This window comes from Microtus oregoni, unplaced genomic scaffold, assembly GCF_018167655.1.
Source record: "Microtus oregoni isolate MIOR12 unplaced genomic scaffold, Mior012 000004F_ref0000308, whole genome shotgun sequence".
Lineage (NCBI taxonomy): Eukaryota > Metazoa > Chordata > Mammalia > Rodentia > Cricetidae > Microtus > Microtus oregoni.
In genome coordinates this window covers 2,882,676-2,896,659 of record NW_024543063.1, presented here as the reverse complement: position 1 = coordinate 2,896,659, position 13,984 = coordinate 2,882,676, and the positions used below count along the sequence as shown (strand labels likewise).

The window sequence follows — 13,984 nt, the reverse complement described above, 5'->3', positions numbered from 1 at the left end:
TCCCATCTTGTCTTAGGGACTCTTCCAAAGGCCGGGGATTTGTATGAATCACTTGGGACTATGTGCAAACTGTTCCTGGGTTTATTTAGCCTGGCCATGGTTGAGAGGACTCCGTGCAGGGCCATTCAATTAACCAACGGGACAAGAAAGTGGGGGGTACTGCAAGTCACAGGAATGGAGGCCCAGAATCTAGTGTCACCGTTTTGATTCCCAAAAAGAGCCTCAAAACTAGAAGGGAACAACGAAAGCTTTCAGGGCGCTTCTTTGGCGTAGCTTGCCTCCGGCACAGCACCTCAAAAACAACCCTGGTGCACATAGACTACGGTTCCATTATTCCCGGGGGCGGCGGGACACGACGAATGGGAGACAAGGAGGCTGGCAGTCAGGGGCGTGACCAAGGGTATAAATGTCGGGGTAGTCCGGCGGGCTGGGGGGAGGGGTGCGGGAGCAATCCCAGGCCCCACCCAGACCCTCCCTGTTTGCCAAAGCCAGCCTGTAGGCTGAGACCCGCCCCTGTGCCACAGTCCCGCCCAAGGCTCACGCAGGGCCCACCCGCGTTCCAGAGTCCAGTTCAGGCCAGAGTATTCCCGTAGTTCCGAAGCCGGGTCCAAGACCGAATCCTCCCGGCAAGCCAAAGACTAAGAACTCGCGGCTTTCCTAAGTCCCACCCAGTACAGAGTTCTCGAGTCCCCAAACCCCTCCCAGCACCAAAGGTCCGCCCAGCGTGCAGGGCACGGATCCACCCGCGGAGGAGCTACACAGCTTTGCCTTGGACACTGGGGTCCCCTCCCGCCCCGCCCTTCCCCGTGTGGCCACCAATCAAGAGCTGGGAGCCGGGCTCGCAGGCGCCCGTCGGGAGGACCCGCCCGCAGGCCAATCGGTGGTGCGTCCGCGGGGGGGCGGGGCTGCGGCGGACGCGCGGCGGGGGCGGGGAAGCAGCTAGCTGTCGGGATCGGGCGGCGCGGGCGCAGGACGTGGAGGAGGCCTGGCTGGCGGCGTCGCAGGCCGGTGTGTGTGGCACGGTGAGGACGCGGCGGCCGTGGGCGGGGGCGGCGGGCGAGCCGCGCAGGGCCGGTGGGGCGAGCTGGGGCTTCCTTCGTCGGCCGGACCTCAGCGGAATCTGAGTCGGACCAGGCCTGAGGCTGGCCGTCCACCAGAGAAAGTCCACGCCCGGCACTGAGGCCTTGGTGAGGCGCGCCAGCTCCTCGCCGAGTTCGCGGTTGACAACACACGTCTGTGAACGGCCTGTCCGTGGAGGGGCGAAGGGAGGAGAGTCTCGGGTTGAGACTAGATGTCCGCTGAAGACAGGAGTATTGCTTGTGTAAATGGGCAGTCTGGGGAGGACTGAGAGCTGCGGAGTTCCGCACGGAGCCTGGCTGTCAGCAGAGTACTGAGGGCAGGGACATCACACGTGGAGACCAGCTGTTGAGGAAGGGGGATGATTGAGAGTCCCTGCGTCTCTTGTGGACACTGGGTGTCCCGTGGAGGGTTAAGGGCCACTAGAATGCCCTTCTGAAGACCACTCCATCCCCCAGGCCAGTGCTCAACAAAGCAAGAGCCTTGGGAAGCACCACCAAGAGCCATAAATGAAAGCCTAGGAGGGCACTGGCCACTCCCTGTTTTTTCTTCTCTGCCTTTCCTTCAAAACCGAGACTCAAGTGTTAATGTTCTTACTCTGCTAGGATCTAGAAGTAATATCGGCCCATTGCGTTGTACTCACCCTAAATTATAAAAACCTTTGCCATTTACACACGTAGCAGTGATTTCTCAGAATCTTTCATGCCCCCAGTAATGGTGGTGAAAAATTGAAACTAAAATGAGGCATTCATGCAGGAAATAATGTCGGTACATAGTGTTCAGAAAATGGAAAGGCTTCAAAGTCCGGGCAAAATCTTTAAAGGGTGGCTTTTCTCGCTAGCTTAGTTTTGTTTCCATGAGGTGGTTTTGACTGGGCCACTGTGAAAATGTTTGGTAATTAGTGGTTAACACTGATTTTGCGTTGGTCTGGTGGAGACAGTATCATAGTCGGCCCTACGGATTCTCTCAGAGTTAGAAAGATGAAAGAGGTAGTTTGAAATAGGGAGGTGTGAAGTAACCTTGACTTGTAGGCTAAGTAAAATGTTTGTGAATGTCTGGAGACAGAAAGTCATTTGTGAAGCACTTCGTGGCTGCTCATTTGTCGGTTCTAAAGTCTTCAAAGGGGACATGCCCAAGTTGCACATCCCCACGGTTCTTATTGAGACATTCTCCATAGCCCAGGCCGGCCTCCAGCTCGCCACCCTCTTACCTCAGCCTCTGAGTGCCGAGAGTAGAGGTGTACATCGTGACTTCCTGTGCACAACTCCCATTTTCAAGCCCAGGAAGAAGCAAACTGGATAGGTTTAGGGTGACATTCTGGGATATGTGCAAAACCAGTCTCTAATGGCCTGCTTTGCTACATTTATTAGCGAGTTTATAGATGATGACACCTACAAATTCCTTTACCAAAGAGCAGGTCACTAGGAGGTATGTCCTTCATTTATCCCTGCCTTAGGTTCCCTATCCGTAGAGTGGGTTTAAAATGTACTTACCTCAGGCAACAATGTGAGGACTAAGAATCAAGTTTGGAAGCTGTGTAAATGACCTTGCATTGAGTAAGAACTTCATGAACTTCAGTAATTGTTACTAGCAAGTGAAAGTAGCACAGGCTAACCCTGGGTATTTGTCAGATGAGTTGGGAGAGAATTAGACAGTGGTGCCACAGTTATCCTGTGTGGAGGGAAGGATGTGAACTGGATTGCCTAAGCAGAGATTAATCCCTGGGCAGTCCCATGGGAGGCTGTTTACGTCTATAGGCCAGTTTCCCCTTTCCAAACATTACTGCTTCTAGTCACACGAACACCTGTATTCACACATTAACAGATTCCTCTCAGTTCCGTCTGCCGTCTCAGTTACATTCATATTTTTCTTTCCCCCGTTTGACCTTCTGATTCCCCCTTTCCCTTCATGAGCTTCGTACAATGCCATGTGGCTAGGTGTGCAGCCAGAACACATTGAAAAGTTGGGCGACTTTAGTCTGCTCGCTCAGGTCAGTATGTGTGGAGTCAGTTGGCGCTAATGGCTCTGTTGATGTGATGGTTTGACTTTATGGAGGAAAGCTAAAAAGTTGAGGACCTCCTGAAACTTAGCATGATAAACCCCAGTGCTATCATTTTCTTGTTTATGTTGGAGAGGATTGTGGTCGACTATTTTTGGAAGGCAACTACCAGTATGTGATATTTTGATTTTTGAAATCCCACTTTTAAAAAATAATCAGATAAGCAAACATTGTATCGGTCAGGTGGTTAAGTAAGTACTCTTGGCCAGTCAACATTCTTTGGCAAGCTCATTCCTGTTCCTCCTCAAAGCATAATTTGAACCATTTTTGATCCCAGGAAATATGCTTCAAATATGCCTTTAACCTTAAAGGTGAAATCATGTGCACACAAAAGTTCAAGTGTAAAAATATGCATGAGGACAGGGACAGAATCAGGAGGGCAGAATGATTTCAGTGATTTTGTTTTAGTCTTATAGGATTATTTCCCACTAGGCCTAAATACTAAGGTATTTTAGCTTATTGCTCCCTAAAGATACAAACCTGAGGATGGTTAGATGTCTGAATGGGTAAAGGTGCCTGCTGCCAAGCCTGGTGACCTGCACTGGAACCAGGGACACACGTGGTAGAAGGAGAGAAATGATTCCCAAAAGGTGTGCTCCCACCTCTTTATGTAAACGGTGTCAGACGTGCACACGCGTCCACAAGTAAATGTAAATAAAACACAAAGGCGCTGTGACAACAGGATATGATGAGGAGACCTGCTTTGGCTCCTCTCTCTTCCCTAATCCCTAGTCAGCCTGCTGGAGCCCTCCCAGCTCAGCCCCAGGCAGCTTCCTCTGCTCTACTCTGTTGTCTTGAGCTGGCTGTCCTCTGCCTTCCCCACCTGAGACAGGGTCTGTCCTGGAACTCGCTGTGTAGATCAGGCTGGTCTCAAACTCACAGAAACCTGCTTGCCTCTTTCTCAGGAGTGCTGGGAGTAAGGGCGAGTGCATTATGCTTCCTGTAAGTCCCCCACCCCATTGAGCATGAGCAGCCAGAGCAGCCACTACTCTAGTGATTTTTTTTTTTTTTTTTTTTTTTTTTTTTTTTTTTTTTTGGTTTTTCGAGACAGGGTTTCTCTGTGGCTTTGGAGCCTGTCCTGGAACTAGCTCTGTAGACCAGGCTGGTCTCGAACTCACAGAGATCCGCCTGCCTCTGCCTCCCGAGTGCTGGGATTAAAGGCGTGCGCCACCATCGCCCGGCTTCTAGTGATTTTTTTAAATGTGACTTCAGTGAGCACGTGTTCTTGTGGGCTTACTTCGTTGCTTTCCTTTCTCCATTCAACTCCTTTTGTGTGCACTGTAGAATCAGGATGGAGTTGGAGCCGTCTGCAGAGGTGAGGAACTCCAAGTCATTCTCCTCTGGAATTCCTTGAGTTATAGTGCGGAAACACTGCTACCTATTACAGGTGCTTGGGAGCTATAAATGGCACAGTGTAAAGCAAAGGATTTGATCTGAGCCTTCTGGTAGTGGGAGTCACTTGGGACATAGTAGCTACTGTCATGCATATGAGGATTGATAACTCTTTTTGCTTCGACTGTCCCTCCATCCCAGCTGCTCCTCCACCTGCCAGCCCTCTGCCATCCTCACTTTAATGCACTTACCCTCTACCGTTCCACTGCACCGCAGGGATTTTCCCCTGTAGAAGGTCCTATATCCTTAAACACTTAGAGTTTCTGCAGTATCAGAAAAAGTTTTAAATAATGTTTAAATGCTCGAAATACAAAATAATAAATCAGTAATATAATACAGTAGTAGTAAAGTCTTGTGGGGGAGCAAAGTCTGATGCTAGGCTTTGTGAAACCTGAGGCATATATAATTAGAAAAGGATAGGCAGCTCACATCAGCCAAAAATTCCATCTCCAGAAGGATCTCTGTGGACACCTGCACTAGAAATGCAAGCTCACGGGCACACACACACAATTTAAAATTAAATGTAAATCTCTTTAAATGAATAAGGTTACAAATAAAAGTTAATTCATTAAATAAACATTTGTTTAGTATGCGAAAAAGTAAGGAGCTAGGATTGTAGCTGAGTTGATAAAGAGTGAGCGCGTTCCTAGCATACACAAAGTCTTGAGTGTATTTCTCAGTGCCGCATAAGCCTGACGTAGCGGTGGATCCCTGTGATCTCAGCATGGGTCGTAGAGACAGGAAAACAAGAAGTTCAGGGTCATCAAGACAGCCTGGGATGCATGAGACTGTTTGGAAAGGAGGCAGCATTTATTACCAGACATATAATCCCTTTTTTCTTAGCTATGTATTTTTAATTTCCTTTTCATGACAGTGAGAAAATAGAATTCATCTATTCTTCTAGAATAGCTGATAATTTTTTAGTGATAGAATACATGATTTTTGATTTCACATATAGATATATTTTATAGTTGTATACAAACAGCTTTGTGTTCCTGGGGTGGGTGCAGTGTGGAAAGATTTTATTCTCTTTTTCACAATTACATTTAATAAGGAAGAAAAATATTCATCTAAGACATATTTACATTTATAGTTCTATATTACTGACCTATTTTTCTTATAGGTAAGGATTTGTACTTTTTCTTCTGAGAACTGAACTCTGCCTAGAGTTTAACAAATTTACTGAAAATTTTCTCACAAATGAGCTTCCGGCTCCTTGTATTTCAGTTTTATTTCTTTTCTATTATTCATGTACCGTCCATGCCAGATATTGGTGGATCCATTTGTGTTGTTTGCCTAGGACCACCTAGGGTGTTCAGGAGTTCATCTCATTTGAATATACATAAATTAACTACGGGAAACTTAAATGTCCATTCACATTAATGGGTCTTTATCTGGCTCCCAGAAGTGCCAACTGCTCCTCCAGTCTACCTTCTCATAGGGGAGAATGGCACAGGCAGAGTTACACGGGAAAGATCCAACAATCATAAGTGATTACAATCAGAATAGTGTTTTGGTAAATTTTACAGAGATGTATGACCATAGGAACACTTTGCGTGGGGCCTCAGAGGCCCATGTGAGAGACCTAGAGACCTGAGCCAGACTACTTGTTTATCAACTTTTATTGGGGTAGTTTTATACTCCGTGTTTGATGCCAAGTAAACCAGCAGTGTGTGGCGTGCAGGTTCTAAGTGCATTTTCCTCAGCCATTTGTTTGAGAAGAAGGAAGTAATGTTGGAAATAAACTTACAAAGCTTTACTAAATATTTTGTTTATTTTACTAAAGTCAAATTTTCTTCAGTAGTAGTTAATATGGAGAGTGGACCACAATTTAAAAATTAATTCCAGTGTTAAAAGTTTTTATGTATTTTTTTTTTTTTTTTGATTTTGGTTTTTTGAAACAGGTAGGCCTGACTGTCCTGGAACTCACTCTGTAGCCCAGGTTGGCCTCGAACTCAAGGATCTGCCTGCTTCTGCCTTCCAAGTGCTGGTATTAAAGACAGTCACCACTGTGCTCAACTAAAAGTATTTACTAATTAAACTGTTTTAGGAAAATAACAAGAACAACTGTAACTCTTAGACAAGAGACAGTATTTTTGCCTTCTCTGGAAGCTGTGATTTCAAAGGTAATATACATCCATTACTGTAAACAGTTGGGAAAGAATTTTACATTGGAAAGACAAGTAAAAATTGGTCCTTTACTCTTTCCCAGTGAGACCCACCATAACATGTTTGGGCTTTTTTTTAAAGGAGTACAGGTTTATTTTGGCTTATGGTTTAAAACGTGATAATGGAGCTTAGTTTCTGGGAGTGCACACTCCATCCTGGCCCTCCACTCATTAGTTAGAACATCTGGATGTGCGTGTGATGCAGCTGCGGAAGACTCTGACAAGCAAAAGGTAATGGGCCGTGGAGATGTAGGCCACCTCAATAGAGAGCTGCCTGTTTTTCTTCACCATTCCCTGATCTGCCATCAGAATGTTCAGAACCTGGAGGTGGGCTCCAGCAGAGAGTGGGGAAGTCCACTATTTTCCTCTCTGCTTCTCAGTCATTTCTCTAGCAGTTGCTTCTTTCCTCTCTTCCCTCTTGGAGCTCCATTCCGGACAAAATACAATTTGTGGGCAAACAGCACTGCTAAAACCCCAAATTTCTGGCTAAAGGACTGAAAAGAGAGCAAAGTATACCAGAGAGGTCCCAGAGAGAAAGTTGCCCCTTAAAGTTTTTGGACTTAGAGGCTCAACTCTGAGCATATGTGAGTCAGAAACTGAGAACCAGGGTCTGGAGAGATGATTCATCAGATAAGAGCACTGGCTGTTTTTCCAGAGTACCTGTTTTTAATTCCCCAAACCCACATGCTAGTTCACAACCAGTTCCAAGGGACCCTATGCTTTCTTCTGGCCTCTGCATCAGGGTGAGTGGCACACAGGGTAAGTAGGGTTTTACTGGGGAATATAAGGGTTCTGAAATGGAATTTCACTGACAATATTCCACAGAAGACTGGATGGGTCTGGCAGCCTGAATCCAGTCAGGCCAGTGTCTGCTCATCAGAAATACCAGTATGCTCCATAGGACTAAAATAAGATTCCGACAGCAGAGTGTTTTAAAAGTCTAGGATATAATCCAAAGATACTCATATATGAAAACCCAAGGAAATGCTCACAGACTAAAACTGCAGTGAAAATATTGAACTGGTCTGAGAACTTTGTGATTGTGAGTGTGCTGGCTAGTCATATGTCAGCTTGCTACACAAAGTCCAATTATCTGAAAGGAGGGAACCTCAGTTGAGAAAATGCCCCAGTAAGATCTGGCTGTAAGGCATTTTCTTAATTATTGATTGGTGGGTAAATGCCCAACCCATTGTGGGTGTGTCCATTCCTGGGCTGGTGGTCCAGAGTTCTGTAAGAAAGCAAGTTGAGCAAGCCAGGGAAGCAATAAGCAGCACTCTTCCATGGCCTCTGCATCAGTTCCTGCCTCCAGATTCCTGCCTTCTTTGAGTTCCTGTCCTGACTTCCTTCAGTGATGAGCCATGCTGTGTAAGTGCAAGCCAAATAAACCTCCGCAACTTGCTTTTTGGTCATGGTGTTTCATCTCAGCAGTAAAAACCCTAAGATTGGCAGGATTGTGGCCTCTGTGGCCATTAATTTTTAGTGTTCATTCTGGAAATGTGATACATAAACAGGACACTTTGCATAAGTAATTAAGGGTACTAATCAGCTAACATTGAAATAATGAGGCTGGCCTGGATTTCTGTGGTCCACTCATGTGATTGGAGTTCTGTGGGGATCTCTTTCGGCTGATACCAGAAGAGAGAGGTAGAGAGGTTAGAACATGTGTTTTCAATATATTCTTCCTGCCTTAGAAGGAGCCAGGAGCCAAGAATGCAGGTAGCTTCTTGTTATCCTTGGCGGTTACACCTGGACCTACGGTACTTACCTAGTGCTTATGAGGCCACTGCAAAAAGATTTTTTTCAGTTTCAGAATTTTGTTTTACATATAGTTAGAACATCTAGCAATTGTCTGAAGCCTCCAGTGAAGGAAATTATAAATTTAGTTAATGTTCAGATACTTAAACAACTGGGGAGTGAAAGTAAAGCTGTAAGGTGGATAACTATCGGTTGTGTCCAGAGGCATATCTTTGGACCCGGTCGCTGGTTCATTCCGTGCTGTTTGTGTGAAGGATCTTTTTTTTTTTTCTTGAGACAGGGTTTCTTTGTAGCCTTGGAGCCTGAAACTAGCTCTTATAGACCAGGCTGGCCTCAAACTTACAGAGATCAACCTGCCTCTGCCACCTGAGTGTTGGCTGGGATTAGAGGTGTGCACCACCACTGCTCGGCCAAAGGCTTTATTCTATAGCTAGTGCTAGACATGCCTCGCTCAGAAGACTGATCACAGAGCTTCACGGGGCTTATTTTATTTTTGGCTATAAGTACTATAAACTATTTGGCGCATCAGCTTTCAGGTTTTGCTCCATTGAGAAGCTTACAACAGAGTTGGGACTGGATCTGTGTGTAATAGTTCTAAATTTTCCATCTGCTGTCCTCATTTCAGCAAATGCCTGCCTCAGTGTGTGTATACCGTGGGTGTGCACACACGTGTATGGATATATGTTGACGTCAGGTGTCATCTTCAGTCACTTTTTAGAAAGTCTCTTACTAAATGTGGATCGTATATTTGAATATTAGTTCCCAGTTGGTGGACTGTTTGCAAAGGATTCCGAAGTATGTACCAACTTTTTGGAAGAGATATTCCACTTGGGGTGGGTTTGAGGTTTCAACAGACTCCTGCCAGTCCCAGTGTGTCTTGTTCTTTCTACTTCCAAACATTGGGTCAAGATATGATAAGCTCTTGGCTGTTCCTGTCCCATTGCCTTTGTTTTGCCATCATGGACTCTAACCCTCTGAAACCATAGGCCCCAAAGTCTTTTATAAGTTGCCTTGGACATGGTATTTTATCACAGCAATTTTTTTTAAAGTGGCTAAGAGACTAAATTCAGTGCTTACAAATTGAGAGTGCTGGGCCAGCAGACACCCAGGATCTGCCTGTTTCAGCCTACCCAGCACTGGGATTGCAGGCACACTTGGTTTGTGTGAGTTCTGGTGTAGCAAGCTTCCTTGTCGGACTGTCTTGGACCGCCAGCGTGCAAATAACAACTCAGAGACTTCTTATTAATTATGAAAGCTTGGCCTTAGCTTAGGCTTGTCTCAATCAGCTCTTATAACTTAAACTAGCCTATTTATGTTAATCTGCATTCTGCCACATGGCGTTAACTTTGTCTATACTGCTCATCCTGCTTCCTCCACATTTGACTGGCAACTCCGCCTTTTTTCTTCTATCCCCAGAAGTCCTGCCTAACTTCTCTGTCCTTGGAAGTCCTGCTTAACCTCTTCCCACCTAGCTATTGGCCTTTCGGTTCTTTATTACAGCAATCACAACCAACACATCTTCACACAGTGTACAAATATCTCAAAATACTCTGGGGATCCATGCTCAAGTCTTTAAGCCTTGTACAGCACACACTTTACAACTGAGCCGTCTTCCCAGCTCTTCTATGGCCTTTAAAGCCTTAACAGTCACCGGCATCAAGATCTCTTGGCTGATCTTGCTGAGGATGGCAGAACCAGTGTTTGCAAGGGTCACGTTTGTGCAGAGGACGACTCCAGGTCTGGTTTCTGTGGTGCTGTGGCCACGTCAGCTACCAACTGGCAGTGCAGCTGTGTCTGGAGCAGTGGTGTATGTTTATCCAGTGAGACTCCTGGAAGGGTGTGGATGTTCGCTCACACCTGCCCATCTGCCTAGCTAGCTGTTTTTCTTCGGGTCTTTGAACCTTGCCCTGTAATATAAAACCAACATTGTTTTTCAGCTTCTGCGTATTGATTAACTTGCTTACTTATTATCTTTTTTTAGTCAGTTGTACTTAGAGAATGAGGGACCCATCTCTTGCTATGCTGCAGGGGTGTAGCCCAAGATTGGAGTACTGGGAAGGAGTCCATTTATCACCAGCTATGAAAGCTGACTCACAGGCCGGTAAGATGGCTTAGCCAGTAAAGGCATTTGCTGCCAAACCTAATGTCCTGAGTTTCCATCCTTGGGACTCACATGGAAGAATGAGAGAACCAACTCCCACAAGTAATCCTATGACCTCCACATACATGATGTGGCACAGATGTGCCCATACACATATACACAAACATAAATGTTTTTGTTTTTTAAGTTCTTAACATTGAGTAAATTTTAGACCTGTAAGACAGATTTCATGAAAATGAAAGTATGATATTCTGTCTCTTTGGTTAGTCAATAAAGAATTTCGACTTTGGAGTCTCCCACAAGACCCAGGGTTCCAAGGAAAGCAGATGTTCACTGCCAAGCAGAATTCTAGCTAGTTCCCTTACTGTGGACAGTAGACTGTGCCTTTGTTCAGGAAGAGCAAGAATCTTGGTAACCAGATCAAGGCTCAAAGCAGACTCTGGTTAAGTGTTCTGTGGCACCCTGTCTGTCTCTCTGTCTATCCATCCAGTTTTAGTGCAGAGCTTTTGCATACCCGTTCCATCCTATACATCCCCCCACTGTCAGCAGCCCTTTCCAGAGCAGACATCTGTTACATTACCACCATCCCCAAAGCCTTTGCCAACTTTTAAGCTGAATTTTCCAACTCTAGGAAATGACACGTCACAGGGTTTTTTAAATTATTATTTTTAAATGGGAACATACCGAAGCAACCAGATTTGTAGTGAATGGTACAAAATGATGGAAATTGTATCCAGCTACCAGAGATATTTTTAAGAATGCAGACTACAAAGCATTCCATTCACATGGAAAAAAAGATGAGAAAATTCCTTGAGTTCTGGTTCTTTGCACTGCCTTTCTGTGGACATCTGGGGGTGGTGCTCCAGCAGATACCACGACAGGGCAGAAGTGGACCATAGGCTCCCGGAACTGTGTTTCTATCCTAAGCTTCTCAATATTTATTTATAAGCACACAAAACAAAATAAAGTTCATTCCTGTTAGGTCATATCTTACATAAGGCAGATTCAGGGCATACTCCCCTCCTTCAAATTTTCCTCCTGTCAGATGAAAACAAACGATACTGAGTGAAGCACCCTGTGCTTCTGCAGTAAGAGCCTAGCGGTCTTCTGTTCCCGAAGCAGCTGAGAGAGCAGAGAGAAAGGCTGCCCGGCATTCCCTCACTGCCGCTGTCTATCAGTGTTCTATCAAGTTCTTTTCATCTCTCCTGAACTTGGTGATACACCGAGGCTTTGAGTCTTAACCTTAAGACCGCGTCTCAAGCAGGGACTTAGCACAAGTGCTTGTTAAGTGAGTGGTTGACACACACTACTCACCGTTGCGGAACAGCAAACAGGTTTGTCTGTGAATTTGCAGCAGAGCGCCTCCAGGGTCATTTCTTTTCCAAACCAGTGTGAATAAGAGTGTGTTAGGATTCTGGGTCTCAGCTGTAGCTCTGTGAATGACTCTCTTTGAACCAGATGAAAAGAAAGACAAAGGTCATGGCTCAGAAGGTGTGTAAGCTTGCAGAGGCTTCCCTGGTAAGCTGTGTAGTTCAGGAGAGCTTTGATATCCCTCTAGTTCTTCTGTTTCTTTTGTTCTTATGGCCAATGAGCTAATTAATGTTAAATGAAAAGTTACAGCTATGGTTACAGTTAAATTGTTTTAAATATATTTTTGCTAAATATAGACATACAGTGTGAACATATGACTTAATTTTGTAGGTTTTTTTTTTTTTAAAAAAAGATTTGTTTTGTATGTGTGTGCATTTGGACTTCAGAGGCCAGAAGAGTATCAGATTCCTTGGAACTAGAGCTGTGGATGGCTGTTAGCCTCTTGATGTGAGTGCTAGGAACTCAACCCAGGTTTTCTGCAAGAATAGCAAGTGCTCTTAACTGCTGAATCATCTCTCTAGCTTCATCTGTTTTGTTTCTGAGAGAGTGTTTAAGAATATTTGTTCTTGCCGGTTGTGGTGGCGCACGCCGGTAGGATTTGCTGAAGGAGGCAGAGGCAGGAGGATCACGAGTTCGAGGCCAGCCTGGGCTACACATTAAAATTAAAAAAAAAAAAGAGTATTTGTTCTTGCGGAGGACCTGGGTTTGATTGCCAGCACCCACATGACAGCTCACAACTGTCCATAACTTGTTTCAGGGAACCTTGTTTGAGGATCCTCTGACCTCCAGACATCAGGCATGCATGTGGCACATAGACATACATGCAAGCAAAACACTCACATACAAAATAAGTAAATCTTTTTTTTTTAAAAAAAAAAAGGCGGGCGGTGGTGGCGCACGCCTTTAATCCCAGCACTTGGGAGGCAGAGGCAGGTGGATCTCTGTGAGTTCGAGACCAGCCTGGTCTACAAGAGCTAGTTCCAGGACAGGCTCCAAAACCACAGAGAAACCCTGTCTCGAAAAAAAACAAAAAAAAAAAAAAAAGGTGGGGGGGAGGAAGGCAGGCAAGCTTATTGCTCTTGCATGAGGACCCAGGTTCAGCTCCCAACACCCACATGATGTTCACAACCACCTGTAACTTCAGTACCAGAGGATCCAATGCTTTCTTTCCACCTTACAGGCTCCTATAGGCATGTGGCACACACAGAAATAAATAAATAAATATTTTTTGAAAAAGGATCACTTCAGTTCCCAGCATCCATTTGGTGGCTCACGACTGTCCATAATTCAAGTTCCAGGAGATCTGATGCCTTTTTATGGCTTCCTCAGGCACTGCATTCATGAGGTGCTCAGACATACATGCAGGTGAAACACCTATACACATAAAAAATAAAAATAATAAAGGGACTGGACTAAAGAGATTGCCCACTGGTTAAGAGCTTTAGTTAAAGCTGATCTTGAACTTTTGACCACCTGCCTCAGCCTCCTAGATGCATGTGTATGCTACCACTCTGTGTGGCTTAATGCTTTATAAAGTGAATTCTGTCTGCCCTAGGAGTTACGCTGTGACCTATTTAAGTAAGAGAGGGACTCTTATTCTGAGTGTACTAGCAATAACTTCCCTTGCATTTTCTTTTTAATGTTGTTTTTTTTCCAACACAGTGTATACTTCTAGGCCCTGTGATTATCTTTGTTCATTTTCTTAGCATTGCATGGTTGGATGCAACCTTCTAACAACAAATACAAGCTGGGTAATAGTGGCACACACCTTTAATCCCAGCATCAGGAGGCAGAAGTAGATGGATCTCTGTGAGTTCGAGTCCAGCCTGACCTACAGAGTGGATTCCAGTACAATCAAGGCTACACAGAAACCCAATCTTGAAAAACAAATACAACAGAAAACCTGAGCAATTTTTCCCTTTTAATATAGAAGCTGAGCCCAGTGTCAGGTACCTATTGCTCAACCTGTGAGAGTCAAGAGGAGGATTGAGTCAGGGAATATAATAAATAAAATCCTGTCTCTAAATTGATACACATGAAAATACAAGTGATAATTACATA

The 13,984-nt window shown here is 45.0% G+C and overlaps 1 protein-coding gene across 2 annotated transcripts in view; it reads left to right on the top strand.

Annotated features, from left to right (window-relative positions):
- The first annotated feature begins 898 nt into the window (after positions 1–898).
- Positions 899–13,984, top strand: part of LOC121447136 (FERM, ARHGEF and pleckstrin domain-containing protein 2) — a 105,145-nt gene continuing 92,059 nt past the window's right edge. Inside the window, exon 1 of one of the 2 annotated variants that reach the window (XM_041650212.1) lies at positions 899–1,022. The gene's annotated coding sequence lies outside the window, so the exon portion shown is untranslated. Of the gene's footprint in view, positions 1,023–1,052; positions 1,188–13,984 lie in introns of those variants that run through there. The other variant, XM_041650213.1, reaches the window with a different exon arrangement.